The sequence below is a fragment of the Sinohyriopsis cumingii genome, chromosome 14 (assembly GCF_028554795.1).
Source record: "Sinohyriopsis cumingii isolate HCF-2022 chromosome 14, ASM2855479v2, whole genome shotgun sequence".
Classification (NCBI taxonomy): Eukaryota; Metazoa; Mollusca; class Bivalvia; order Unionida; family Unionidae; genus Sinohyriopsis; species Sinohyriopsis cumingii.
The window spans coordinates 45,471,127-45,499,061 of NC_142974.1; positions in this window are offsets into that span (position 1 = coordinate 45,471,127).

The following is a 27,935-nucleotide window of genomic DNA, read 5'->3' on the forward strand; positions in this document are numbered from 1 at the left end:
AATAGAAAACACATGGAAATGTTCAAGTAAATGAAAACATCCGTTTATGTATATAAGCAACTGTGCAAGTAATTGAAAACGTTGTAATATGCTTTACTAAATCTGCAGGAAACTAATGCTACTGGTCAAAGGAAATAAAGGTGTACGTTGGTTTTTTCACATTTATTATTTAAGTAGAAAGGGATGTCTCTGCTGTTGGAAACACTTAAGACTACGTTATCGAAGTACAACGATGTGTGCAAAGCTAAAAGCAGCAAACTTGCAATGCACCTCAAGAGAGAGAGAGACAGAGAGAGTCCGTATCTATGTATTTGTATGTATCTGTATGTCTTTATCTGTATGTGTATCTCTCTCTCTCTCTGTCTCTCTCTCTCTTTCTTTCTTTCTTTCTTTATTTGACCGCTCCAGTGGCCTAAGCTGCAATAGTGTCCGCCTGGGATGCGTCAGGTCACTCCTGCCGGTCCATACCAAAGACTTTTAAAAATGGCATTTGCAGCTGCCTCCCTAAGCGCTCAGCATTAAGATGTTAGTTTTATGACTGATCAGGCTGGTATCAGGATATAGTGATTTGGAGGGACATGAAGCTACATGTCTGCGGAAAGATGCCTAGTGCTAGACATCAATATAAGCTGCTACACTGCAGACGTCGTAGTGATATGATTGAAAAAGTGTCACTTTCACGTCATGCCTGTCCGAATGGGTTCGAATCTCTGTCTCGGCCAATGTCGGTATGCGAGAAAGGTAGCTAGAAGGTTCCCGTGGGTCAGTGATTCGTATGGGCTTTCCCTGGCTTTTTGTCGACCAGTCTTACTGGCCACTATCCACAGCCTATTATGCGCTGAAATGTGGCGCTAAAACTCTCAAAAGAATAAAAACGAACTTTATGATGCAGACAAACTTTTTATGTCTTGTAATGGTTCTAATAAAACAATTCAGTTATAAGAACCTATAAAACCTTCTTTTCAATGAAGCTAACATAATATTCTCAACTGCCTTGTATAAAGGTCATAACATTAATGTTGCTAACAGTATGATATTTAATATAAAGTCCTCATTTTCTTCCTTTTACCCATTTAAACCAAAAATGCATTATGAAATGTCAAAAATGATTTGCAATGTCTGCCAAAATATATTTTTTCTGTACTAGAATAATTGAAAGCTTTAATAAATTTTTGAAACTCAATGTTATACCTAATATGCATTTGTCTGGCTAGAAGTTCCAAATGTAATGTCATAGTAGAGCTAGTCTTTTCAGTTAATTATGTGAAGGCAATAGATTTTTAACTATAATTGTATTTCATGTTGCAGGCATTTCATTATACTCCCTCAAAAGAGTTTTAATATTATTTTCTAAAACGAAATCGGTATATAATTTAGACCAGTACAACAATATTTAAAAGCGTTAATGTTATTGTTTCAATTTGATATTAAAAACTTTTCACAACTTCTAAGTCCTTTAAGTATATTCTCTGAAACACTTGTGTGTTCATTAGTACTTTCAAGACTGGACTATTGTAATTCAATTATGTCTGGCTCATCTCAAAATCTACTCCAGAAACTTCAGAAAGTTCAAACACACAGCTGCTCGGATCATACATAGAGTACCACGATAAGAGCACACCTCTCCGCTCCTATGTACCCTACACTGGCTATCCATTCGATCCAGAATCAAATACAAAATTTGTTCTCTGTGCTACGTTTCACTGTCTGACTCTTGTCCAACATACCTATCCGACCTCACTCATGTGTACACACCAGCAATATACTTACGCTCCTTTTCTGACAATCATATACTCATTATTCCCACTATGAAAACAAAGTCATATGGACAGCATTCTTTTGCATACCAGGGCCCAGCAACGTGGAATGAATTGCCCAATGAACTTAGACACAATGACACAGTCATCACATTCAAGGGGGCTCTCAAAACTCACTTATTTCGACTGCAAGAACAAACTTAAAGACCTAATAATATTTCCTACCTGAAATATTCTCAGTATGTTTTTTATTTTTTAATGTTTTTTTTAATTTCATGGTGTTTGTTTTGTAATAATATTAATATATGTTTTTTTTTATCTTATAGGTGTCTAATGTTGTAAAGCTCTTAGAGCTTCTAAAGATTAGGTCTATACAAAGTCATTATTATTATTATTATTATTATTTGAGGACATAATCTTTCCCTATACAACCTCAAACAAAATCTGTGTTTTTCATTAGTACTGCGATGCCTGCAGAATATTACGACAAAAGTCTTCGTAATTGACATATTATTGTAAAACTGATATTATGTGTTCGAGCATTATTAGTAATATCTCAGCGCACTGTAGAATGAGATCAGAGGAAAATTGGTCCGCTTGTATATATCCGGGATGGATATTAAACGATGGGAATACCAGCGAATACCAGCTATTTCAGTATAAATCAAGACATGCTATCATTATTCATTACCAGAAAGGGTACGCTATCTTTTAATACAACCACACGATGTGAAATATAATAAATAATTAAATTTTAAAAGATGTATTCTGTGCTGAAATTAACGATTATTCTAAATGAAATAAAATCATAATAACTGGTGCTGATATTGTTCTGCTTAAGTCATTGAAATTTAAATCAGCTTAATGTTTTCACAATCAATTAGTTAATTAATTAAGCTTGTGTGATCTTCAGACTGCTGATAATCTATCTGACTCAGTAGTCTTTCTCGTGACGGAAGCTGTATCTTATCAATATATTTTATTTTTAAAAAAACGGGTTTTTGTCCCGAATTCTCCGTTCAATATGGAAATATTGTATTTTTCTGGTGGCCACAAAAATGTGCTTGATGGACGTTACTTATTAGTTTTTGTGGATAATAAAGAATGTGTTATTTTCGTTTTAATCCCGACTAATATCCGTTGATGCGATGATACCATTTTTGTTTGATATCATGGCGTTACCGTATATATAGGAGGGACATATATAAAAATTATCAATTGCAGTTATTGCATTTAAAGTTCATGCAAAGCATGCTAGTTTTGTTTTGCATAAGAGACTCTCTTGTTTTATACATTCTTTGATTTATTCCAAATATTGCATATAATATATTCATGGACAAAATATCCACTCAGTTAAAAAGCAGTCAATTACGTACAGGAGTCTCAAGTTCACTAAATTTTCTTACCTCGAAAAATATAAATGAAAGAAGGATGACATTGATTGATATACGTGGATCTTGGATAGATTTGTAGCGGAAGTTCACCTATGAAAAATTAAATAAAGATCATATTATTGTTTATAAATTGCGATGTCGCCATAAAATGTTCTATATTATGTTTTCTGTAAATTATTATCCAAGGTTTGTAACGTATGACATGTATTATTGGTAACATGCAAAGGCATATGCCTTCTTTTATAACTAGATAGTATAAGGACGGAAACATTCTCTACCGACCTTTCTCTTAAAGGTTTCCAAAAATGATGACCGTTCTCTAAGCAGGACAGTATTAGTATCAACAGTTTTGCCATTGGGCAGAGGTGGAAATAATACGACGGTTATTTATGATTATAACTGCTTTTATGTGACCAAATTATATCCAGTCATGCAGCGTAACAGTTCAGAGCGGGTTACGTATGCTTATTGAAATTGTATTGTAAATACATCGAAAAACTACAATAACTCAAATTTTCGAGCTATTTTTGGACGCAGTTCAATCCGGTTAAATGCGTACGAGATACACAAAAATATACCTTGTTTAGGTCATCCGATAAAGTTCGCATGTTCTGCTGGATCACGCAACTTTCGATTCCAATTCGTCATTATGCGTTTAAATATGCACTATGTACATTACAATCATGACAATGTGTTAACTGTTTGAGAAAAATCATTACTTACACCGTTTATAATGTGTGAGAAAGCTTCTCGTATCTTCATTTTAACCACATTATTTCTACGTAGCGGATCCTGGGTTTTCTCCCTATCTGAATACCTGAAATCAAAGATAAAATGAATATTTTATCTTTGCACATGTGAGCAGGAATGAATTAACCTGTGTAACTGTCATGCTCTACAAATTTGTGATTTTTTTCTATGCGTCTAGTTTGCGATGTTCTTGATTTTTGCATTCTTATTCGATTCGCGAGATTTTAAAGCTCTAAAGAAATACAAATTTTATTATCACACTGGATTCATCATCAATCGTGTTTTCTAATCGTATTGTGGATTTGCAAGAGATCGGCCTTGAAATCGGTAAAAAGTTGATAGGTCGATATATTATTATTTTCAGTTAAGCTCTTAAGATTATAAACACGTCATCAAACTGTTTCACGTCATGATATATAGATTGAAAGACAGATAAATAAGATAAAATGGTGATGTCAATTGGCAGTTAGCTAGACGTTTGGCTATAGGTGTGCTTTTGGATGTTACTCTACTGATTTTCCAATCAATGAACAGCAGCAAATGATCACCGTCATCTAAATTGTTAGCGGTAAAACAACAATATGACCTAATCATATTATTTACGCTTTGATGATACGTTAATGTATTTTTCAACCTTTATTTCAATGGAGAGAATGGATAGTAAAGTAGCATCCGTGTGATCAATATGTCAGGACTGATGTGTGTGTGTGTTTGGATTTTTAACGATGCATTAACATTTGATCAGTCATATCACTACGATGTCTGAAGTGTGGCAATTTATAGTGATGTCTAGCACTGGGGCATCATGCCGCAGACATGTAGCATGATGTCCCACCCAGTTACATTATCCTGACACCAGGCCGGCCAGTCATAACACTAACCTCTTAATGCGGAGCGCCAAGCGAGGCAGTTGTTAGTACCATTTTATACGGCATAGTTATGACTCGTTCGGGGATCGAACCCACGACCTTCAGCATGAGAGGAGGACACTATAACAACTCACTACTGATAAATACCAGGAGTACATTTGACCTCATCTAAGGACCGACCAAAACATGTGTCAGCTAAGGGAATAATTGCTGATCAATATCATTATCACGAGCCCTTTTGCTACAGCTCTGATAACTGCAATATCGGGGTATTAACCAATGATTTCAATCTCAAAAGGATCAACGTTGTGATCAGTACAATGCTTCTCAGTTACAAGTGGACTAACCACAACATTATCTCCAGCTAAATCATTTCCTGATATTATCTAAATATATTTCATAGGTAATAAAGTCACTGCTCCGACAATCTAGAGTCTAAGAAAGATATCAAATAAACACATTGGAGAGGTAGATGAATTTAACATAGTGTAATTTCTAGTTGAAAAAAAAAAACACTTTTGAAAGCATTGTCTGCATTACCCTTTTTGTTTCCAACTTTTGCAATATGAAATGACGTACATGACTTCTTACAGTAGGTGTACACAGGAAGAGATAAGGATGTCTGAGCAGTTTATTCCTTAAAATGTATCAGACTGAGATTTCGAAGTATTCGTATGAGACTTAGTTACGATTATATCGTAATAAACTAAGTAACAGAAAGATCAAGACTGTACAAGCTCTATAAAACTCTACAAAAAAAATTTAATTATCATAGCTATAAAATGAACATTGAGGCGGAAGCAAAACGTGTTTTGAATTAAATCCGAATATTATCTAGCTATTTGGCAAGAGAGCCAACTGAATTACCAGGCTGAAAAGTTTTTTTCTTTTGTGGTTTTATCATACCTTACATTTATTTTTGATTGGGTAGAGTGAGGATTGTTTCTTGATGCTTCAAAAACATTTTAAAACTTATTTAAATCAGAAAACATAATTAAGATGAGTAATCTCTGAATCTTCAGTTGAAAGAAGTTTCTATTGTAACCAATTCAATGGTCCACAAACAGTATGTCAGAATGACTAAATCCTAACAACTCTTGCAATGACTCCCTGCCAACAAACAACTCTTACCTAACATCCTGGTTCCAGTCTTGTTTTAGTATCAAAGAAATATGACCGAATCATCGTCTTTAAAGCCTTATTGAAAATTTCCATCGATCGCAGTCATTCAGGATGCTAAGCTGAGATCTTAAATTGTCGGATATCCAAATCATACATAATTTGTTGCAAAATACCAGACAGGAAACTATAACCTTGATGAGATTGGACGGTTTTGGGAAGCCTACAAATAGTTAACAACCTTATAGTGTAAGTCTTTTTATTCTTCACAGGGATTGCCTCCAGAAACCTTGAGTTTCATTGCGATAGACGGAAAATTTGAACTATTGGATGTCAGATTCATTTGTAACTTGTAACATGCCAGAAATAAGCATTGACCGTTGATCAAACTAGACAAATCAACACGTATAAGTAACTGGACCAAGACTTTATCTTTGGTTTTAAATTTAATATTTCGCAACGGAATTGCCTCTCGAAACCCTTGCAAACACACATTATGGTCAGCGAGTATTATATTGCCTGACTAGGTTTCAGGTAACGGTACTACACAGTCTACCATTAGTTCAATGCAAGAATATGTTGTAAATGAGCCTTATATTGTTTCTAGTTGTGTTTATTCTATCATGTGACAGGAGTGAAAAGATCATAAATATTTGGAGACAAAACATTTAATCTTCGACCAGTACAAATGATTTAAAATCTTGTGGTAAGTCTAAGTGACCACCACAAAACCAGCTCATAAAAGGCATCGCTCCGATACAGTCATATTTGCTGAAATTTAGTCCAATGACAAATTTAAACGCTGGAGAGAGGACCACTAACAAAGCCGCAGTTTACTTCACTAGAAGACTTCTCAAATTAAGGCATAGTACCTGATAATAAAGAACATTGAAAAGGTCACGTGTCCCTTTAATATTTTATTAGAGGTTGGATCGGCATAATCGCCAATAAGTGATATTCTGCTTACGACATGGTCGGTTTACAACTCTCCATTGCCCAACACAAAGTTATTGCTTTCAATACATGACCTTGACTTTGACCTCTGAGAAACAAGACCATTTTGAATAATTTTTTCTATATCATGTCGCCTTTTTATGTTATAAGCATTCAAAATATTGTGCTCTATTTTCTAGCAATAATTGCACACAGGAAGAAATAAGGTTTCCTGATCAGAGTTATCAGTCTGATACTTATCAGTTGTGCTGGATTGATATTTGTAATTACTCGCTTTAGAATTGGATGGGGTTTACTAAATATCTGCTTAAAGGAATGCTTCTTGACAAATGAAACTTTGTGAGTAAATTAATGATCGTCAGCTATACGATCAGTGTCTACAGAGTGTTAATTAATGTATGTCCTGATGTCATTATGGACGCTGTTATTGACCTCATTGATCACTTTCAGTCGTCTGGGGTTGTCATATTCGTTATCAATTTGTTACATGCATACCACCTGTCAAATAGTTATGTTTTTTTGTGTTGTCCAAGCAAACTCGGGATGAATTTGCTTATTTTCTCTTTTTAAATTCATAACCCTATATCGATATGCCATACGTACCAACGTATAACCCTTCAATATAGCTTATTGCCCAAATCATAACCATCTCTTGCTTCAGCTGACAATGAAGAATACAGTTTATGAGCTATGCCAGTTAGTAGTCTGTGTCACGGAATTGGGTAGGGGATATATCAATAATATCAATATGTGTATGTTGTCAAAAATGTACTCGGGTTTCGTTGCCGAGTACAGCGTCACCCGAGGGTGGTATATTTTTTTCGGCTTAGTTATTTCGAAATCCTGAGCGAAACTCAGACCATGCTGCACGAACAAATGGCTTGCAGCTGGGAAACTAAGTACCTAGCTGCGCATATCCGTCACAGCTAGTGTACATATAGTGCAAATTCTCGATAAACAAATCACATTACGCCAGGTCTTGTCAGGACGCTCACCCCTTTACAGGAGCAAATCTCCAGCTGTAGAGGTAATGAAATTCTTTATTATTATTCATCTATATGATAGAATTGTTTTTATACTTTAGATGTTTTAGAACCTTAATATTTCAAAAAGACTTCTATCTGCAAACATATTCATTGAACGCAGTAGCTAACGAGCAGGAAATATATTTATTCTAAATTCTACGGAGAGTCAAAACCTAGGTCATACAACGCTATATTATAACTACTGTGGTCTGGTTCGAGTTAGCTATTTGTTGCAACCGAACAGACAACTTGTATTTAATTATACAATGTTTGCATTAAACAATTAATGTATTGGGTAATGAATTCATGTGCGCGCATGCGCTACATATATGACTGAAGAAGTACTTAACTGTGTCATATATACTACACGGTTTAGTTATCATTTTAGCTGCCTAAATACCATGCCGTGTACATCGTTTGATGTGGAGTCACCAGCTGTAGACCTGCTTTATACATGCCTGCCATGCCTTGTACATCGTTTGATGTGGAGTCACAGAACTCTGTGGGGGTTCTGTGACGTATACGCTGTGTTTTGGTGACGTTGGATCGGAACAGGGAACTGGTTTTCTCGGTGCGAGGGACCAGGGCTTCGCGACCAACGAGTCTGTGATGTAAGGGATCTTTCAGCAAACTGAGAGGAGCGGACCATGCGTGGGTGCTTCTCTGGCCATTTACTAGAGCGCGTGGAACCAGAGTTAACATCTTGGTCGTCAAATGGGCGCCAAGATAGTTGTAGTGTTCCATGTTATTTCCACAATTGCATTTATGTCATTCATCCCTATTGCTATGTCGTTATATGAACGATCGATAGGTTCATCATTCCATTCATTACTATCGTTATATGAACGATCGATAGGTTCATGTCATTCATCCCTATTAAATTGTTATATGAAAGATCGATACGTTCATAATTACACATACTGTTATATCGTTATATGAACGATCGATAGGCGAATAATTACACGTATTGCTATATCGTTATGTGAACGATCGATAGGCGAATAGTTTTATTCATATCGTTATATGAAAATATCGTTATATGAACAATCGATAGGTTTATGTTATTCATTCCTATTGCAATGCTGTTGTGTGAACGATCGATAGGTTATGATATTGTTCATTCTTGTTGCAATGCCGTTGTGTGAACGATTGATAGGTTTCATCATTTCATTCATTCCAATTTCAATATCTGGCTACGATCGATAGGTTCGTAATTTGCACTGCTTTTCAATATTGTTTTATGAACGATAGGTTAGTAATTTACACTGCTTTTCTGAATCGTTATTTGAACGATACATAATTACATTCTTTTCTAAATCGTTATTTGAACGATACATGATTACATTCTTTTCTAAATCGTTATTTGAACGATACGTGATTACATTCTTTTCTAAATCGTTATTTGAACGATACATAATTACATTCTTTCCTGAATCGTTATTTGAACGATACATTCAAGACTCTTTTTATTGAGGTGTAGGTCACTTTTATTTTGTTGATCAGTGATAGGATTCACTTTTGTTTTGAAATTACATTCGTTAAATTAATTTGGAGTTTTGTTTTCTTCGTTGAGTTAATCGTTGATAGTTCCATGTTAGGAACTTTATAATTTTCCTTATTCGTTTATAATGGTGTCAGATTTGTTATATTTAAATTGCGTTTATAAATAAACCTCTTGCAAACGCAGTTGCTTTTGATGTCTTCCCTAATCCAGTCCCAACCCGGCTTCATCCTGTGACAGTCTGTAATACCAAAGTCCAATGCTCTTTTTGATTTTAAAGTATTCATTTTGTTTAACGGAGGAATGTGTTAATCAACCTTCTGTTTTGGAGACGGGGGTACTAGCATAATATTTCCGTAACACAATTAAAGAACTTCCGTTTAAAAGGGGTGCAGTTTGTTTCCTTTGCCCGTTCTAATACTTCGACATTCAGTTGCATTTCACTTTTCTCTCTGCCTTTGCAATTCTCTCTCCCGCTCCATCTTCAGTTAGACTTGTATCCCCTCTCATCCTTAATTTGCAAATCCATAGTTACTTTCTAAAACTGAAGTTTTGATACTTTCAATTCTTATTGGTTATTCAATGCACAATGAAATGAGAGGATTTGGCTCAAAAGCAAACTTCTTTTTAGGTCTAAGTTTTTGTAAAGAACTCAAATATCAGTAAAATATTGGGTAACTTTCTCGCTAGTTACATAAATGTCATGTTTGAACATGATCATTAGGTTCAAGTACAACAATCATTGACGGATAATGTTAAGTATACAATATAGATATAGAAAGCACTTACAATTTCCATACTGCTGAATCTATCAGTACGGCAACCTTGACATAATAGTCTTGCTTTATCTGGCGAGTTTTATCTGTGGATATAATTTCTAAATACAGAAACATTTCCATTCAATGTAGTTAAAGTATTTAAGTAGATAAATTGATGTAATTATGTTTACATCATCTTTTATGCATATATGTATGCTATTGCATTCATAGGTGTATTGTCAGAAGACATTTAATCTTTAAGAACAGTTAAAGAAAACATTCTATATAAATTAATTTATCATTATTTACTAGGAATTATCCAGACCATCTTCATATCGGATAATATTGTACCATCCTCGCAGCCTCTTTAATTGTAACTTTTCTCACCTGTTTCCTCCCGACCACGTAAATTTGCAACCTTTCCAGAAGATAACTTCAAATCTCGGGGACTAAAATGGTTTTGTTTGTCCATTCTAGTGAAATGTCTGAAAAGATCTTTAGGTTCCACTGCTACGTTGGTCGCAATGACATTGTCTGCATCTGTAAGGTAATATATTCTTTATCATATGAAGGGAGCATGAGATAAGGTAAACTTTATATTTCTGCAGTTCGTCATGTTATGTTTTCTACATCCAAGCAAGAAAATATCCAATGGAGATTAAAGCCGGATTTATTCGAGAGAGAAAAAAAGGGTTTAGATTTTTCAAACATTCTCCCGGGATCATTGTTTTTTTTTAAATCAAAACAAACAAAATGTGATTAAGCCAAGCTTTATAAAATGACAAAAAATAAGGTTTGCCCAATTGAAATTAAAAGACGTGAGATAATTGAAATTAAAAGACGTGAGATAGATTCAAAAGCAAAAGAAATTATTTGTTATATGCATATGCCAGCTTTCATTTGCCCTATTATAGACGTTTTGCACCATCTTTTATTTGCTCGGAGATACATACGAAGAGTGTGTTGGCATATTTATAATAAATAACATTGTATCCAATATGGAATAATAAACATTGCAAACCTGTATTTTGGACTAATGTTTCTAGCTGGAAATTGTTTTGGTCCCGAAGAAGATATCGTTTCCCAACAACATCCGGAATTTCCATCAAAAGTCCAGATGAGTCGGTAGTCTCCGCCGGTTGAATATCATAACTACTGTCTTCTATATTTAAGTTTCCGTTCTATGTTTTGGAAAAAATGGAAACATGAAGATAAATATGTAATACGCTACAGATAACGCACGAATCACTTAGTATCACTCATTATATACTACTCTGCTTTCTACTCCATGCACAGGTCAGTAATACGAAGTGCTCTCAGCAGACGCATTTCAATATATCATGGGTTATGCAGGTAAAAGGAGGCATAAAGATGTACTGAAAATAATGCGATTTGCATTTAAGTAGAACTGAAATCATTCATACGATAATAATTTCAAGATTACCAGACAATGTGGCAAAATGTGGGTGAAATATTAATTGAAACGGTAGCTAAATTGATACGATGGCGAAGAATTTATTATAATGCTACTATTTATCACTGATGCAATGCCTAATATTGAACATATAATTCAAGAAATATGTAAGGATGTACCTATACCTTGGCCAACAATTGAACAAATTAAAAATCCTAATTCAACAAAAGGTTGTGCCTAACGTTATGTACAAAGTTATGAAAATGGATTGTGGTTAAATGTATCATGTGAGAAAAGGGTAATGACAAACCAACGCCGACACAAAACGATATACTAGGAATGTGGTAATTCAATTCCCACTGTCCAGCAAAGATTTTTAACTAGTCTGAATAAACTACTATATCACATTTCTTTTGCTATTGATCTTAATTGATAACAAATGATGTGCAAAAGGCGTATTATGAAAGATATCTAAATAACTGGCACGTCCGCACTATCGTCTCCATCGTCTTTTAAACATGTGATAAAACGTACAGAAATGATGTCATTATTGTTGTTGTTGTTGTTGTTGTTGTTTGGTCTAACGCCATGTTTCAGCACGCGATAACCTATGCATGGCGGTCATTATTAATGTTGGAGGAAGTGCCCGGGAAAACCCCGAAAAGAACCACCGACCCACCAGAAGCTACTGGCAAGCTTTCTCACATTCCAACATTTGGAATCCAAGACTCGAACCTTCGTAGACAGAGGTGAGATGTCAGTGATCGGTAACGGTGAGAGCTTTAGACCACGCGGCCACTCGGCCATTAGTGGTAAACAAATACATGTATGTCATTGATGGAAAATGTGTTTTAATATTCGCTTGAAACACAAATATGGAATGTTAACAAGTGTAATACTATATATGATTTGAGAGCGATATATTCGCTTTGCCCATTGGTAAACACTCTCAGCATACTTCATTCATACATTTTAGGTAACATATTACTTCCGTTGGTATACAAAATTACCTAGAACATATTACTGAGCAATATAGCCCAACAAGATAATAGTTTCAAATAATTATCATTTACTGCTAATTATTCTTGTTCCGTAAAATATTATAATCATTCGGTTCATCCTGTTATTACAAAAGGAAGAGGAAACATTAAAAATTAAAATACGCAAGATAAAGGCTTCACATATAGAACCTTAATTATTTGTAAAGTCTTCTTTGTTAAACAAAACAGTGACTATTTAAACAATAGAAGCAGAGTACATTGGGATATGAGTATCTGGCAGAATCTGATTATTCAATTATTTTAATATCAAGATCCGTATATGTGCTACATTGTTGGGATTGTTCAAGCGTATATGCATTAGCAGCACCAATATAAATACTTAATGCCGTTTGCATTTAATTGGTTTGCTATCATTCAAACGCATACGTTAATTTGATGACACCGTTAGCTTTAAGTGGAATGTATAGTGATGAAGAATAAAAACAAAGATACACCCATTGGTACTGTAAATTGTATATGGTCTTAATATAAGTATTATAAAAGAGTGAAAATTGAACAAGCTTTGCAGAATTCAACAAGTTAGATACTACAAATATTTTCTTACCCAAGACTAAAAAGTGAAATAATAACACAAACTTAGAGCTGGAAGTGTTGATGTCATTGTGGTGAGCTGTGTTTAAGTGACAGTCTTTTGTAGCATCACCATAATATCGTCCTAGAATATATCCTTATTCGCATCTTCTCTTTAAATTCGAGTCTCTTTTTCCAAAAAGATGTCACTGCACTTTGTATTTCAAGAGAATAAATCATTTTTAATACTTCCAATTAAATAGTACAGTACACAAGAATGATAACTTGATTCTGTTCAGATGTTAACGAAGTAATAAATAGTTTTTTTTTTCAGTAAGAAGGATTGTATTTTAAACTAAGACGTGGAAAGGGTCCACGTTTGACAATAAGTAAGATCGAAAGTATATTGCTCTATAAGGATTTTGGTGATAATTAAAAAGTCTGTTAAAATAAAGACTATTTTTGACTCAGACGGATAATAATCGTGATAGTTAACATATACTATTAGCTATGCTTACATAATCAAAAACTATCAATGATTCAGGTCGAGTAGAAAACTAGCAAACAATTCAAATAAAATATACATAACATGTAACCATATTGCTCGGTGTGGAGGAGGACCCAAAGTTTGTGCTATATGCTATTATTATACATTTTACAGTAGCAACTGCAGTATGAGCAACGATCTAGGTGTATCTATCGGTTGTTCGCATGGTTGACTATTTCGAAATTCACGTCCAGAACTCCGGTGCAAAAACTAATACAATCATGAGCGAATCGCAACCAATATTTTTGCACAACACGTAAGTAGCGCGATGAATAAATACCGATTCGCTGTTTGCTTGCTTTAAGAACTACTTGTCCATCACCAGTCAATCATATTCAATGAAACAACCTTCACTATCGCAAATGTCAAATGAAGCGGAAAATACAAACGATTAATACATCCGGATCATTAAAATGACTATTTGATTGGAACTTATAATTCATTCAAAAAGTTTTAATTTTATATATGAATTACACTTTGGTAAGTTTTGTAATTGGAAATTTCGGATGGGAATTCTGGTGTCAGGAATTAAGGACTTTAATCCGAAAAAACGGTCCATTTTAAATGAAGCTGCACAGATTTATCCCGTTTTATATACAGATAAAACTCGAAGATCAATCTTGATTCTCATAAATAAAATGTTGAATTTTGCGCGAGCAAGATCGTGCCAGTCATTTTACATTAAAGCCTAGGAAGGGGATTACTTAAGAAGAAACTCTCACAATTTCATGATATAGACTTTACATCTGACCAACGTTTGGTCAATCCGATGTCTAAAGATATTTTTCGGGACTTTGCAGTATGTAGGTTCTTTTTGGCTTCTATCAAGAAGGTGTAAAAAAAACAAAGCTTATTCATCTTCATGTAAGTTTCAGAGAGCTTATTTGCTTACAATGATGGTAGGGTGGTTATTTTTCTTTTCATTGTTGTGTTTATGGTGATCAACGCTCTTTTTCTGCATGTAAATCGCTCTGACCATGGTCAACTTACACAAAACCTTGGCCACTGCGAAAACACAACAGCGAGAGAAAATGTGTGCTCTTATTCATTCACCAATAAACGTCAAACAGGCTTAAGGCAGTATATGAGTGTGTATACGCGTATAAATGCTTGCATCTTACGATTCAACTAATGGAGCAAGTAACGTAAATGGGGCTTGAGGCACCCAGTTATAGCGATTGGTTCAACGTTAAATGTGTGGACTCTATTGCACACAGTTGAGAACATACGAAAACAAGAAATCATAATTGACACATATAACACACATGCGTGTATGCATGTGTGTTAGTGAACAGTCCATTGTTACGTATGGCTTAGAGCACACAATTGATCCAAATAACCAGGGCACTAGCTGATGCAGTACATGCAAGACATTAGGATAGATAATTTTAGAAGCGAATGCTAGATAAATATTGTACAATATAATACAATAATTTACTTACGATGACTCTCTCACACTGTTGATTTGATCTTTTGACACATCGAACTGTCATGTATGCCCCATTATCCATGTCCTGGTAGTATGCAACATCCTATTTGAATAAATATGTGAAAATTTATATCGGTATGCAGAACGGTAAATGGTAACTGTTCCAACCAGTATATATAAGTAGATATGTTGACTACAGTTAGCTTGTTACGTTGTCACTTGTGGCAAACGGTTTGCATTTCAATACTTGTATATTTATGTATGTAGATAGGTTTATAAACGCGTGAGTTTACTTTGGATTAGTTTATTAGTTAAGTAGCCTTCTGTGCAAGTTACATGGTAAGGTATAACGTTTGGAAGTGTTTATCTATGACTAGGTGACTGGATTAATAAGCTCTTAATTGTATCGTCATGAGCATGCGTTTAAATAAAACTTAAAGCACGTTAACGTTTTGCAAAGTTCATATGGCTTTATTAAGTGCCAAATCAGCTTTCTACTAAACAATATAGATGAGGTTTGAGGTAGGAAACATTATGAATGTGAAATGACACCAATATATCTCGTTCAAAACTTATTATTTATCATAGCAAGCAACAGTTAAGAGCAGGTGTGAAACCACCTGAAGTTCTTGCGTCATCTACTACAAGGATATCTGCACACAAGCAATATACATGCAAATCAAGAAATCTGATTACCTTTCAGAATCTATGCAAGCTTAAAGCGTGAATGAATAAAATGAGCAATGGCTGAGAGAACCATATGTTAAGATGCGTCTTGAAAAAACGTTCTTAGCAAGTATAATGTCGCTAATAAAGGAATTTAATTGATGGGCAAGCAAGTAGATTAGCATTTAACACGTTTCGTGTCTATAGGGATTCAATGCTTGGGTGTTTAGTTGTATCTCGATAATAATATTTTCTTCAACTGCTTAAATCAAGTAGAAGTTTTGCTTTAACGTATTATTTTAAAATAGAGATACTTGAAATTTACATCTGACAAGATATATAATATGCATATTAAGCCTGTATTTTAATATTTGTTTGCGTAATAATGGAATTGGAGAATATAGGTTTCAGAAAGCAAATTAATGCTATAAAAATATGATTTTGATAACTTATAAAGTTGTGTCTTCATGAATGTTCCTTGAATTAAGCCACCGAATCTGACAAACAAATTAACTAGGTTTCGTAGGATTTACTTTCTTCTGTGATACCAGCAGAGTGATGAAACAATTGTAAAAACTTATTTAAATAATCGAAGTTATGGTTTTTGGATAGTGGATTTCCTAAATACACGGGGTTCTGATGTTTAAACAACTGCGAGTTTTCTTAAAGATGCGGGGTTATAACTTCTATAAGATTTGTGAACTTGACGAAAGGCCATTACTATCGTTCTGATTTACGTTGTTTTACCGAAGTAAAGACAAAGAGGGGGAAAACTGCTATTAGCATGAATCAAAACACAAATCTAGAACGTTATTAAATTTCAACAGTTTTTATGGAGGTAAATGAAACATTTCTTGATGGTAGCGTAAAAGCAAAATTCTCGAAAGTATCAGAGAAGAATTTGCTAGCACGTTTATGTGGAATACATACGTAGTCATAATTATATGTGTTACATAATCTTATACAAGAGAATACAATTTTAGATTTGTCCATTTCGAGAATTAAAATACATCCTGTAAATACAAAGATTTATATATCATATTTAATTAGGATAAATAAGAAATAACTACATTAGTTCGTAGAGGAATGTTGTGTACGGCATAACGACATAATAAATGTGGAATTTAATATGAGTAAATATCCTTGAATTCAGCGAATTAAAATGGAAAATCTAGTAAATTTACCAAGATTTACTACTACTCAGGATAACTAAGAATATTTCATGGAAAACATGTTTCGATTAAAAATAAAACATGGCGGTTCAGTATATAATAACAACAGCAACAACAACAACAATAATAATAATAATAATAATAATAATAATAATAATAATAATAATTATATCATACCAACATTAATAATAATAATAATAATAATAATAATAATAATAATAATAATAATAATAACGCGGATTTAGTACATCGACTAATCATTTGAAACTCTGAGCGATTTATAATAGTTGATAACAGAAGAAACTATAAAATGGCAACGTTACGAAAATAACATGAAATTGCAAAGACATGCCGAAAATAATTAAGGCAGTAAAATTCTTGTAGCCAATCGGTGAATATGAAGAGATCTCTGGAGCGAAATGAATGTGTCTTTTTGTCAAACATTAATGGGCAATTTGTTCAACACAGCTGGACCATGGTATGAAAGAGAACGTTGTCCGTATGTCGTCGTTTTAACTGTGAGAACAAAACGAATACGAGGTTAGGAAGAGGGGCGTACTTTTCTACATTAGCCTGTGTAAGGTATTATAGGTATCAGACTGGAGCTAGTCAACGAAATGTAGCAAATAGAATTTTTAAAAATTGGTGTTCATAGACCGATTAGATAACCAGTGATGGCGAACTCATTTGTTTCTTTCTGTAATGATGATCAGAACAGCCACGTTTTGAACATAATTTGTTTCTGAAGTAGATAGTGAGACGAATCAGAAAGCAAGTGTTTTAGTAAATAAATTGAAAGAAACCTGCAACTGGAGGTGATTGGTATTAGCTTAGATATACGCAGCCTTGCATATATTCATGACATGTTGGTGTAATGAGAGTGTATAGTTAAGAGTGACAACTAGGGTTTGCACATTGTAAATATAAGGTTGTTATTGTTGATACACACTGCTTGAGGAAACAAATTTGAACGTCATTGTCTTTACGTAGTATTCAGGATGGCTTCACTTTTATCGTCATTCTTCTGAAGATTGTTACACGTCATCCGTGACATCACATAGGAAATGCACTTCTCTAGGCCTTGGATGGCAGCTGCAACTTCATTTGGACAGCAGTAATTTCTATCTTTAAATGTTATAAGCGTCAAATTTTGAGACACTACATCGATATATGACACATGAGCGTGTCGGTGTGTATATAATGACGATAACTGTATAACAAAAAGAATGACCGATTCGGCTCGAATGCTTTCCATCTGCGAACACAGTATGTGTCCTGTTAACTAAGTAGGACTTGAACCATCGTAAGTATTTATCATGAATACCAAATAAATGTTGGATACAGTGAAGTAATAAATAATAGATGCTATAAACACGTTAAGGAAGGTGAGGACTGTAATCGTTTCCACTGTCTAAATCAGAAAGAAGACCGTTAACTACCCACAAAAGGGCACATTCAGTCCAACGGTGTGAGTGTTAAGCAGATTGTATATAGGTAAAATGACTAATTGAATTCAAATAATGTAGACATTGAGATTAATCTACTTTTTCATAAATTGTTGACAAGACTGAGAGGTTAGAGGCAGAGTAGAATTCCTTTAATTCATTAGGATCTTGAGTCTGTTATTTAGTCAGAGGCTTAAAAATAGCAGTTTTGAAAAGTGATGTGAATCGCCAGAATGATGGTGAAGTATTCACTACTTATATTGTTAGCACAACTCTCAGTTATTTGTATAAACAGTTTTCCTTGGGCTATCATGCGTTACTATGTTATTTCTGAATGAATTGGTATACTTATATATATGTTTTTGCTTTATTTAGATACTGTGGTGTAGTTAGCTTGTAAGGTTTCTAATTTCCTTTAGCACCGTTACTGTGTCTGTTATTTTAATAAGTTATCATTCATTTAAATATATATCATTTGTAAAATTATCTTTCACAGTCCATAACAATATCTTCGATTCGACTCTCGGTTATTTGTATAAACAATTTTCTTCAGGCTATCATTCACGACTATGTTATTTCTGAATGAATTGGTATACTTATATCTCTGTTTTTGCTTTCGCTACATACTGTGGTGGAGTTAGCTGGTAAGATTACTAATTTCCTTTAGCAAGGTTACTGTGTCTGTTATTTTAATAATGTATTTTTCATTTACATATATATCTTTTGTTGAATTATCTTTTACAGTATATAACCATTTCATTGAGTTTTAAAAATATAGTACCAACAAATGCTTAATTTAATTACTTTTATGTTTGTAGTTTTCGATCGTCGAATAAATAATCAAAACATAGGAACCTAAAATATTATTGATAATATCAGGGATTGCCCTTTGACAATATTTTCATCAGCCCAAAATTTGGAATGAAATGAATACATACTTCTCTTTCCAGATTGGTAGTTTTTTTCATGATAGATCGACCGTCCTTCATCTTTTGCAGAATATAAATATCAGCATTTGGATTAATGTCATAGTTCCTCCTCAGGTTTAAGGTCAGATCATCTGATCCCCGCCAGAGGTGAAAGGTCAACTGTGCAGGTAGGTCAGGATCACCGATAGTCCGTTTATCAGTCTGGAATCCTGTGGTTACGTCTTTCAGCCAGACTGTCTCCGGACGTGTAGGTGCTAGAAAATGCAGATTAGATAATGTTTCAGAAGACAAAGTCAGCAAACAATAGACGAGTAAACCAACAACATACATTTCTATCGGTGATCTGTTTTTCTCCGTCCGATAATTAAAATAAGCATAAAGAAAGAAAACGTTGATCAGAAGTTACAATTTTTGTACACGAATATTCCAACTTTTCTGCTTCTGGGAAATATATTGCAAAATCAAAAAATCTTGGTGGAATATATGCTTGATTGTGGTTATACGGAGCTTGTTGTCTTACACTTAAGGTTTTCAACTCGTAATATCGTACACGTGACACATTTATTTTAACACTGGATAAGTAATATGCAGAACACATGCACTATTTCGAAAGACTTTATCTACTCCACTATCACATTAAAGGATGATGATGGTAATAATAATTAGTACTGGTGTACTATTATATATATTAGTGCTACTGCTACTACCGCAATGCAATTACTAAGAGTATTATGCATGAAAGAATCTGTCTCAGAGTGTAAACTAATGTGCCTCATTCACTCGAACATACAAACGTGTTTTGTCCATTTGAATAATAAAAGGACTGCAAAAGCAGAAATTAGGAAAATACAATAATCGCTCATTCAAACGTTTTCATTGACATTTGTTCTTTTGATTTTTCCGCAATCCACTTGTACAGAGAACCTAAAGAGTGGAAATGTGTAAAGCCAGATCGTTAGTTTTGTAAACAAAATGTAAAGATAAATGAAATTATTGTGTACCACTTTTAGTATCGGAAATGGATATATATTCATATTCAAGGAAAACATATTTAAGTTATCTTTTGATACATGTTCCCTGGTTTACACAATGTCGACAGATGCTGTATTCTCTTGATTCTGACCATAGCCATACCAAATATAAATTCTAATTGTCATAATTTAAATAAATTTAGATATATTAACATATTATCCATGCAGAAGAAATTTGAAAGTTAAATAAACTTGAAGGGTTCATTAACTTCTTTTTAACAGCATCGTGACTCCTTCCTAACATAGTATCATTTCATCGAAAGAAACTTTGGAACTATTGGTTTGCATTATGCGGTACATAGAAGTTGCAACACTATAATGCTTTTCAAAATCACAAAAGTTATATTAGTCCTGAAATTTATACAATAGAATAGAATACTGTGTCGAGAGAAATACCTGAGCGAACATAAGCCAGGAGTCCAAGGACTAAAACGTATACACCTGTATTCATTCTCAACTCAAAGGCTGACTTGCGTCTGTTGAAATACTGATAGGTTCAGCCACTTTAACCGAGCTATATAAATCTACCCATTACATAAGATTCACTGGGCGTGAATTCGGAAGCTCGTGAGAACTTTTCTCTGGTCACGTTTTGATTTTCCTGTGGTTTATTTATTTCAACGTCTCATAAAATTGTATATACAGAGACATACCGGGTGAAACTTGTTTATATCAAGCAAGTGGCAAAGTAATCCATTATAACTGATATGCATGCCTGGATATGTGCTTTTATTATGCAGTTTGTTTATTCATTGAATAGTTCAATGCACGCCACCGATTGTTTTGCTTGTTACTGAATGTAGCCTTGGAATACATCATTTATCAACTGATTATTTGTGTGGCAGGGGATATGTTAAAATAAACTAACGTTCGCTATTTAACTATTGGCAAACAAACGATAGCAATAAAGAGAATTTTGAATCCATACAGGATATTACTTAGGTTTTAAAATCTTTCTTTTATTCTAATTATTATTTTAACTCATTCTTTATTTAGTTATGAGTCTAAGTTTGTATCATTTGCTTTCTTGGCTAATTTATTTATTTCAGTTAAAAAATTTTAAATGTATGTACGCATTTATGTTTTCAAAAAATGTGATCGTCGCAAAATATATTTTGCTGTATCTAATGTTCAGGCCGACTGTATCGCTGGCTCCCTGTCTGTCGGTCTCGCTCTCTGATGGAACGAGAAACGTATCCGATATGATGAAAATCTTAGCAAATGTCTTTTCCCCAGCCTTTTCATAGTCCGGTAAATATTTACCACGTGTACTTCAATGCAATGGTGAAAATCAATTTTAGATGTACTGGTAATACACGATCACGCTTTATTTAAAGAAAGGAAATGATGCCTACAGTTTGAATGATGTTGCGACGTTTGTACTCCATTCTTTATTATACAGGTCGTTTATAATCGAGACAAATCTAGCATTATTGTCTAGTTCTTTTTGTACCGCATTCTGGAATATTCTTTTAGTAGAATTCAAGATATCTTGACGCATTCAGTCTATTTTCTAAACCAAGAACAATAACTTTACTTGTGTTGTAATCAAAGGATATAAACAGGTGTCGTATGATTACACCCGCATGGATATGGAGGACCAGCAAAAGAATAGGAAATCATACATTGTCCAAGTTATAAGTTATATATATATATATATATATATATATATATATATATATATATATATATAGTCGTTAAATAAAATTCAAGGTATAGCGTAATCGAAAATGAATGTAACAATTTTAAAACGCTTTTAAACCAGGAAGGTCAACAAGGAGAGTGAAGAGGACCGGAACAATTGCAGGGTGTTCTAGAAAAAGGTCCAGACTTAATGGATGGTTTGCAATACAGTACAACAAAGGAAAGATTGCAAATTACAACATAACTTCCAGCATGTTGGAAAAATAAGGATGATACAATTGAGAAAACTAGATACTCCGTTTCGATGAAATAATCAGGATCGACACGTAAATGATGCGTTGAAGACTTAACATGGCAACTTCATTCATTTGATAACTTGTAGAATGTCTCACATTCACCACGTTATCAAAATTAATCATCAAGTATCCGAAATGTGTGACAAAGCATATTTTACACATTGAGCTACTTGCTATTTGCTACTTCTCATGTTATTATACCTTACAATGTCGAAAGTCATAAGTTTAAGAATCGTTAATTATATAAATTAATATTTTTTTCATGTTAGAATAACAGTTAAACATATATTAACAAAACTCTTTGCTTCTAGATTTTGGTAATGTCTGCCTAAGATGTCTTTCATTTAAAGATTATATATAAGCATCATTGGTTGCTAACTTCAACAAATTATTTCACTTTTGCATGATGACAGTCAAAATTATATATATATAATTATAAATATTTTTTTATTTATTTATATGACAAGCATGGCATAAAGTAGACACTGACGAATTAAGATTTAATAGTTTAGTTTATTTTGGGCAGAGAACTAACAAGATTACCGTTGCGAAAATAATATCATTAAAGAACATTCTTTGGTTTAAGATTTTGTTTTATATTTGGGGTGGCGATGTACACATTATGGGGTAATATAGTCCAGGTTTAGATGTAGAAGTTCACTCTTCTACCACTTTGGAATGATCCTTTAAATATAAAGGAAATTAACGAAAAAACAAAAGTAAGCAACCCAAAAGATCTATAGATTTAACATTCGATGTCACTATGAGTGTACATAATATCATCAAATAACTTTCTTTGGTTTGAACTGTAAATTGAATTTTAAAAAAATCGGGTAGTCAATAACTAAATGTTGGCAAATAGTAACATTTTTTCTGATTTGTTTTTTGGTGAAAGATTATTTTTAGGGTATTGTTTTGTAATTAAAGAAACAAAGCTGTATAGATCATACTGGTTTTCATCTTTTCGTTACAGAGAGTATATACAATGACCCCCTTTTCATCCAGCCTTACCGACCCCACCCCACCTCTACCAACAAGACAAGCAATCACTCCATAATGCCTGCAAACGTTAATGTCTGGCCGCGGATGAGATTCTGATTTTATTGTATTTACCCTGAAATATGTTTCGATTGGCTGATGACATTTCGAAATGGCAAAAGATAAAGATATACTGGGTGTGTCGTTGGGGTGGGGCTGACAACATTATTGGGATATGTCAGTACATCAATTTACAGTGTTGACAATATTCATATTTCATGCTTCTATGTGAGGTCGGTAAGGAATTCTAAATAATCAATTAGAGTTTGCCGTCAATTATTGATTTTTGAAAGTAAAGATCACAAATGATGACTAATTATATAATGGTTTAGAACTATTCTAAAAAGTAGGACCTTAATGCTCTGAGATAATGCGATGCAACATTTGCCCCTTTATGGGGGCTATTGAATGGTTATTTATAAATGGTCACCGACAGGCAAAGTTGCTGTGCCCTAATCAATATACAAAAGTCTAGGTTAGGCTTTAATCCTACCAAAGACCTGCATAACTTCAGTATAAATAAAACATATCACGTATACAAATTTTAGCGTAGGGATAAACATAGGTTATGAAAATCCCAAATTGATTATGAAGGGCAAGGTTCAAATATGTTGAATAATATCACTGAAATATTGCGTAACATCTACATATACACGTCATCATAACAGGTTATGTTGTAGTCTAATTTAAATCCCTAAAAAAACGTAAAATACTAAATTTGAGAAACGCAATCGTCAGTGCTAAATATAAAATTACAACAAGTGTTCCGTTATGTGACCACATGTCAGTGCTACGTTAATGATATTGACATTAATTTAATGTATTATTCAGGAAAACCAATACATATTAGGATTTGTGAACCATCAACCAGCCTCATATTCCCTTTTTTCATTACAGCTGTTATTACCATCATCACTCTGGGCATACAAAGTATGTCAAACAGCGGACGTATTCTTGGTCATAATCTTAAACTGAGTTGCAATTACTTTTGTGCGAATAACAAATTTTTTTCTGTTTTGGAGTATTGTCCTATCTGCCCTAAGTATGAATCATACTAAACTAAATATCATCAACTAGTGTTGCATGTTAGAAAAGTATTATATTGATATATATGAAGCATACAGCAATATTTCATGTTACAAAAAAAAAGTATCAAATATATGCGAAAAGTGTTTGTTTTTTTTTTTTGTGGTGGGGTGGTACACAGTATGGAGCAATGTGTTGCAATGGGAGATATAAAAGTTCACTCTTCTACCACTTTGGCTGATCCATTATGTTTAAAGAAAATTAGCGTAAAAACAAATATAGCCCGCCCCTAAAGCCTATTGATTTAGCATTCGATGTCAGTACGAGTTTGTAGGGAAATTTAATATATGTGAATTTAACATTAGGGACATCACTTTGAGAGCCAATTGTGAATATAACATTGAATCCAACCCACATCCTTACCTTTGTTATGGTATTGTTTCAGACGTATATATCATACAAAACTATCACGTTCTTCTTCAAATTTAAGGTCGCAGCATGCGTCAAGAGATTTTGATCAGAGGTGAATATTTGTTCAGAGCAGAAGTGGTTTTCATGACGTTATGACAGGCAGCGTAGATAGTGTAACGAAAACATCTTTCCGTATGATCGTTGAAAATATTGCCCAGGTTAGATGTAATATTGTTTGTTTCTTATCGTGCATGTGAAAATGAAACATATTGTCTTATGTTATGCCAAAAGGAATAAAACTTATTGCAAGCAAGCAAAACATGGTGACACCAAAAAAAAACAAGAAAACTGCAACATGAAATATAAAGTACACGAATACAAACAGAAGACTGCAGGACAATGAGTTGATCACGGAAACATGTTACCAGATATTTGTTTTAATTAAATAAAAAGTGTTAAATGCAAATTACCTTTTAGACTGAGAAACTTGCACATTCACTTGTGCTCATTATCTCCATCTATATACATACATGTATATGTGTATAACATATATGTATATGTGTATATGTATGTGTATGTGTGTATATCTATATGTATGTGTATATGTATGCGTCTGTCTATTTGTGTAAATCTATATGTATATTGGTATATTTATGTGTCTGTCTATGTGTGACTATCAGTAACATCGTACTAATATCTGTGTAAACCAAATATCAAATAATTAAAACTACTTAATCTGCCTTTCATGTAGTAATTCTAATTATCATTTATTGCTCATAAACTAAAAGTCGTTATAAATATCAATAAATAAATATTATATTTGTGAAAACGAGATATTAATGAAGAGGTTACCACTCTCATTATGTATAAGGTTACAGATCATTAATAAATGAATTGCTTGAAAAGGTTTGATGAAAAGAGATCGCCAACGATATATATGAATGAATTTATGCATTTTGAGTCATATATCGGCGGTTTTGATTACCAATAGTATAAAGATGACTTGAAACATTTCAAATTCGGTTATCTTTGTGAAATATGTACCCAGTATGTGAAGTAATATAAATTCGTGTTATATCATATGTTTCTAAGCTTTCTGATATGTGTGTTTAAATATTCACAAAGACAGTGACATTTTTGGGCACCTTGATTAACTCATAATGTTAGTTTTAAAGCAAGTAGTGTTTTAATTAATCGCGGATTACAATATTTCTAAGAATTGAATCTTGCATTACCGGAGGCAGAATATGCCTTTTAAGAGGTAAATGTTAACACTTACAAATGTCAAGCAGGAGAGAGAAGAGGAGAGGGACATTTAGAGCTTGTTCAAGTAAAGGTCCTGATCTCATGGATAGTGTTGAAAGTAAGATTATATATTACAATCATTCGTTTCATCATGTTAACAAAATAGTTACAAATCTATGAAATCTAGTGCAAACGGTCTTCCCAGAATTTGTCACCATGTTAAGGACATGGCATTAACACGTAAAAGCTGCTTCGTAATCATCAAAAGCTTCAGTTGACATTTTCATTTGATGTGATAACTTACAGAGTATGTTGCAAACAGCATGTTACTAAATCAAGTCGGCAAGTCCAAAACTGCGTGAACAGTCATTATTTTATACGGCACGTTGCATCTAATTATTTGCTACGTTTCATGATGCCACACCTTATACTGACGACTTCCATATGTTAAAAGATTTGTTATTTATGTAAAATAATATTGTTTAATTTAAAATGAAAGTGAAACATACATGAAACAAATTTATTTGCTTCTCGGTTTATTATATGCTCCGTGTTTCATCCGTTAACTTTGCATTGTCAGAATTGTTCAGTATTTTACGATATTGAACTCGCGCGCAATTTCATATTGCACTCTAAAAAGAACTAATTTCTATTGTAAACAAACAATAGAGGCAGACACCAGCTCTTTTGATTGTAAACAAATCATACACACTCACGTAGTAGGCAGTTTATGTTTTGGTTGATTAAATTTGTTTCTGAATGAAATATAGCAGATGTTTCGTGGACTGCAACATACCAGCTGCTTTGTTACATTCTGCGTTAGCATGTTTGATACAATGTTTCGGATTTAGTCGGACGATAGACGCCCGATTTCATAACGTTGCTGAGTACCTACAATTGACATGCAATTGACAAAGCATAAACTTTTGTTTAGCTAGTAATAAGAATGACAAAAAAATACAGTTAATTGCAATTGATAGACTTCACATTTTCCCCTCATTATGATTTCAAACATTCATGAAAAAAAGACATGCACCTGCAGATGTGAAGACGCTTCTCTCTCGCTGCTTCAATCCGATGTATTTCATGGAGACTATTCACTCATAAATTCAGTCCATAATCACGACCTTTCGAAGAATTGACAAAAATACCAAAATCTATTCATTCCAGATCAAATGGAAAAGTTGTTGCAGTGCACATTCATTCACAATATGACTTCAATTTTAATTTTCAGTAGACCAATACGTCACTAAGTTCAAATTTATCTGGGCTGAGTTATGTGCACATTAATTATAGTGTTGTTGTGTAGTGATGAATCTACGCTTGTGTATTTAGTTTAGAATGCGATATACATTTAGTTACTTTGTTGTTGGTTTTTTTTTGGGGGGGGGGTTGCAGTGTATTTTGTTTATATAATTAAGCCTCAGGCAAAATAAGACAATGAGCATATAATGAAAATGTTACTGCATTTGTATGGGGAAAAAAGAACTCGTTTTGTCGGATAGATATACTGCACTCACCAGGTGGTGCACTATTTCCATCCGAAAAACTCGTTCACATTTTCCCATATAAATGCATTAACCTATAAATATTAATGTCTGTCTCGGATGGTTTAAATTATAAGATTATATATCATCATCATTGATAGTTAAATTAATATAATTTAGTCAATTGTGCATGATGAAAGTTAAGCCAGACTTTACTCCACATTAATATATATAAATATTAAAAATAACACGACATTTCAAGTGTTGGTATAGAGTGATATGCAAATACTATTGGTATATGAAATTGTGATCCGCCTGTGGCGCAAAAAAACACATATATAAACAGTCTAGTGACGTCTGCAGTTGATTCTTGATCAATGACGAATTGCCACACATTAGCCATTAGTGGCGTATGAAAATAACGAAAGAACGTATTAATGATCCTCATTTTCTAAAT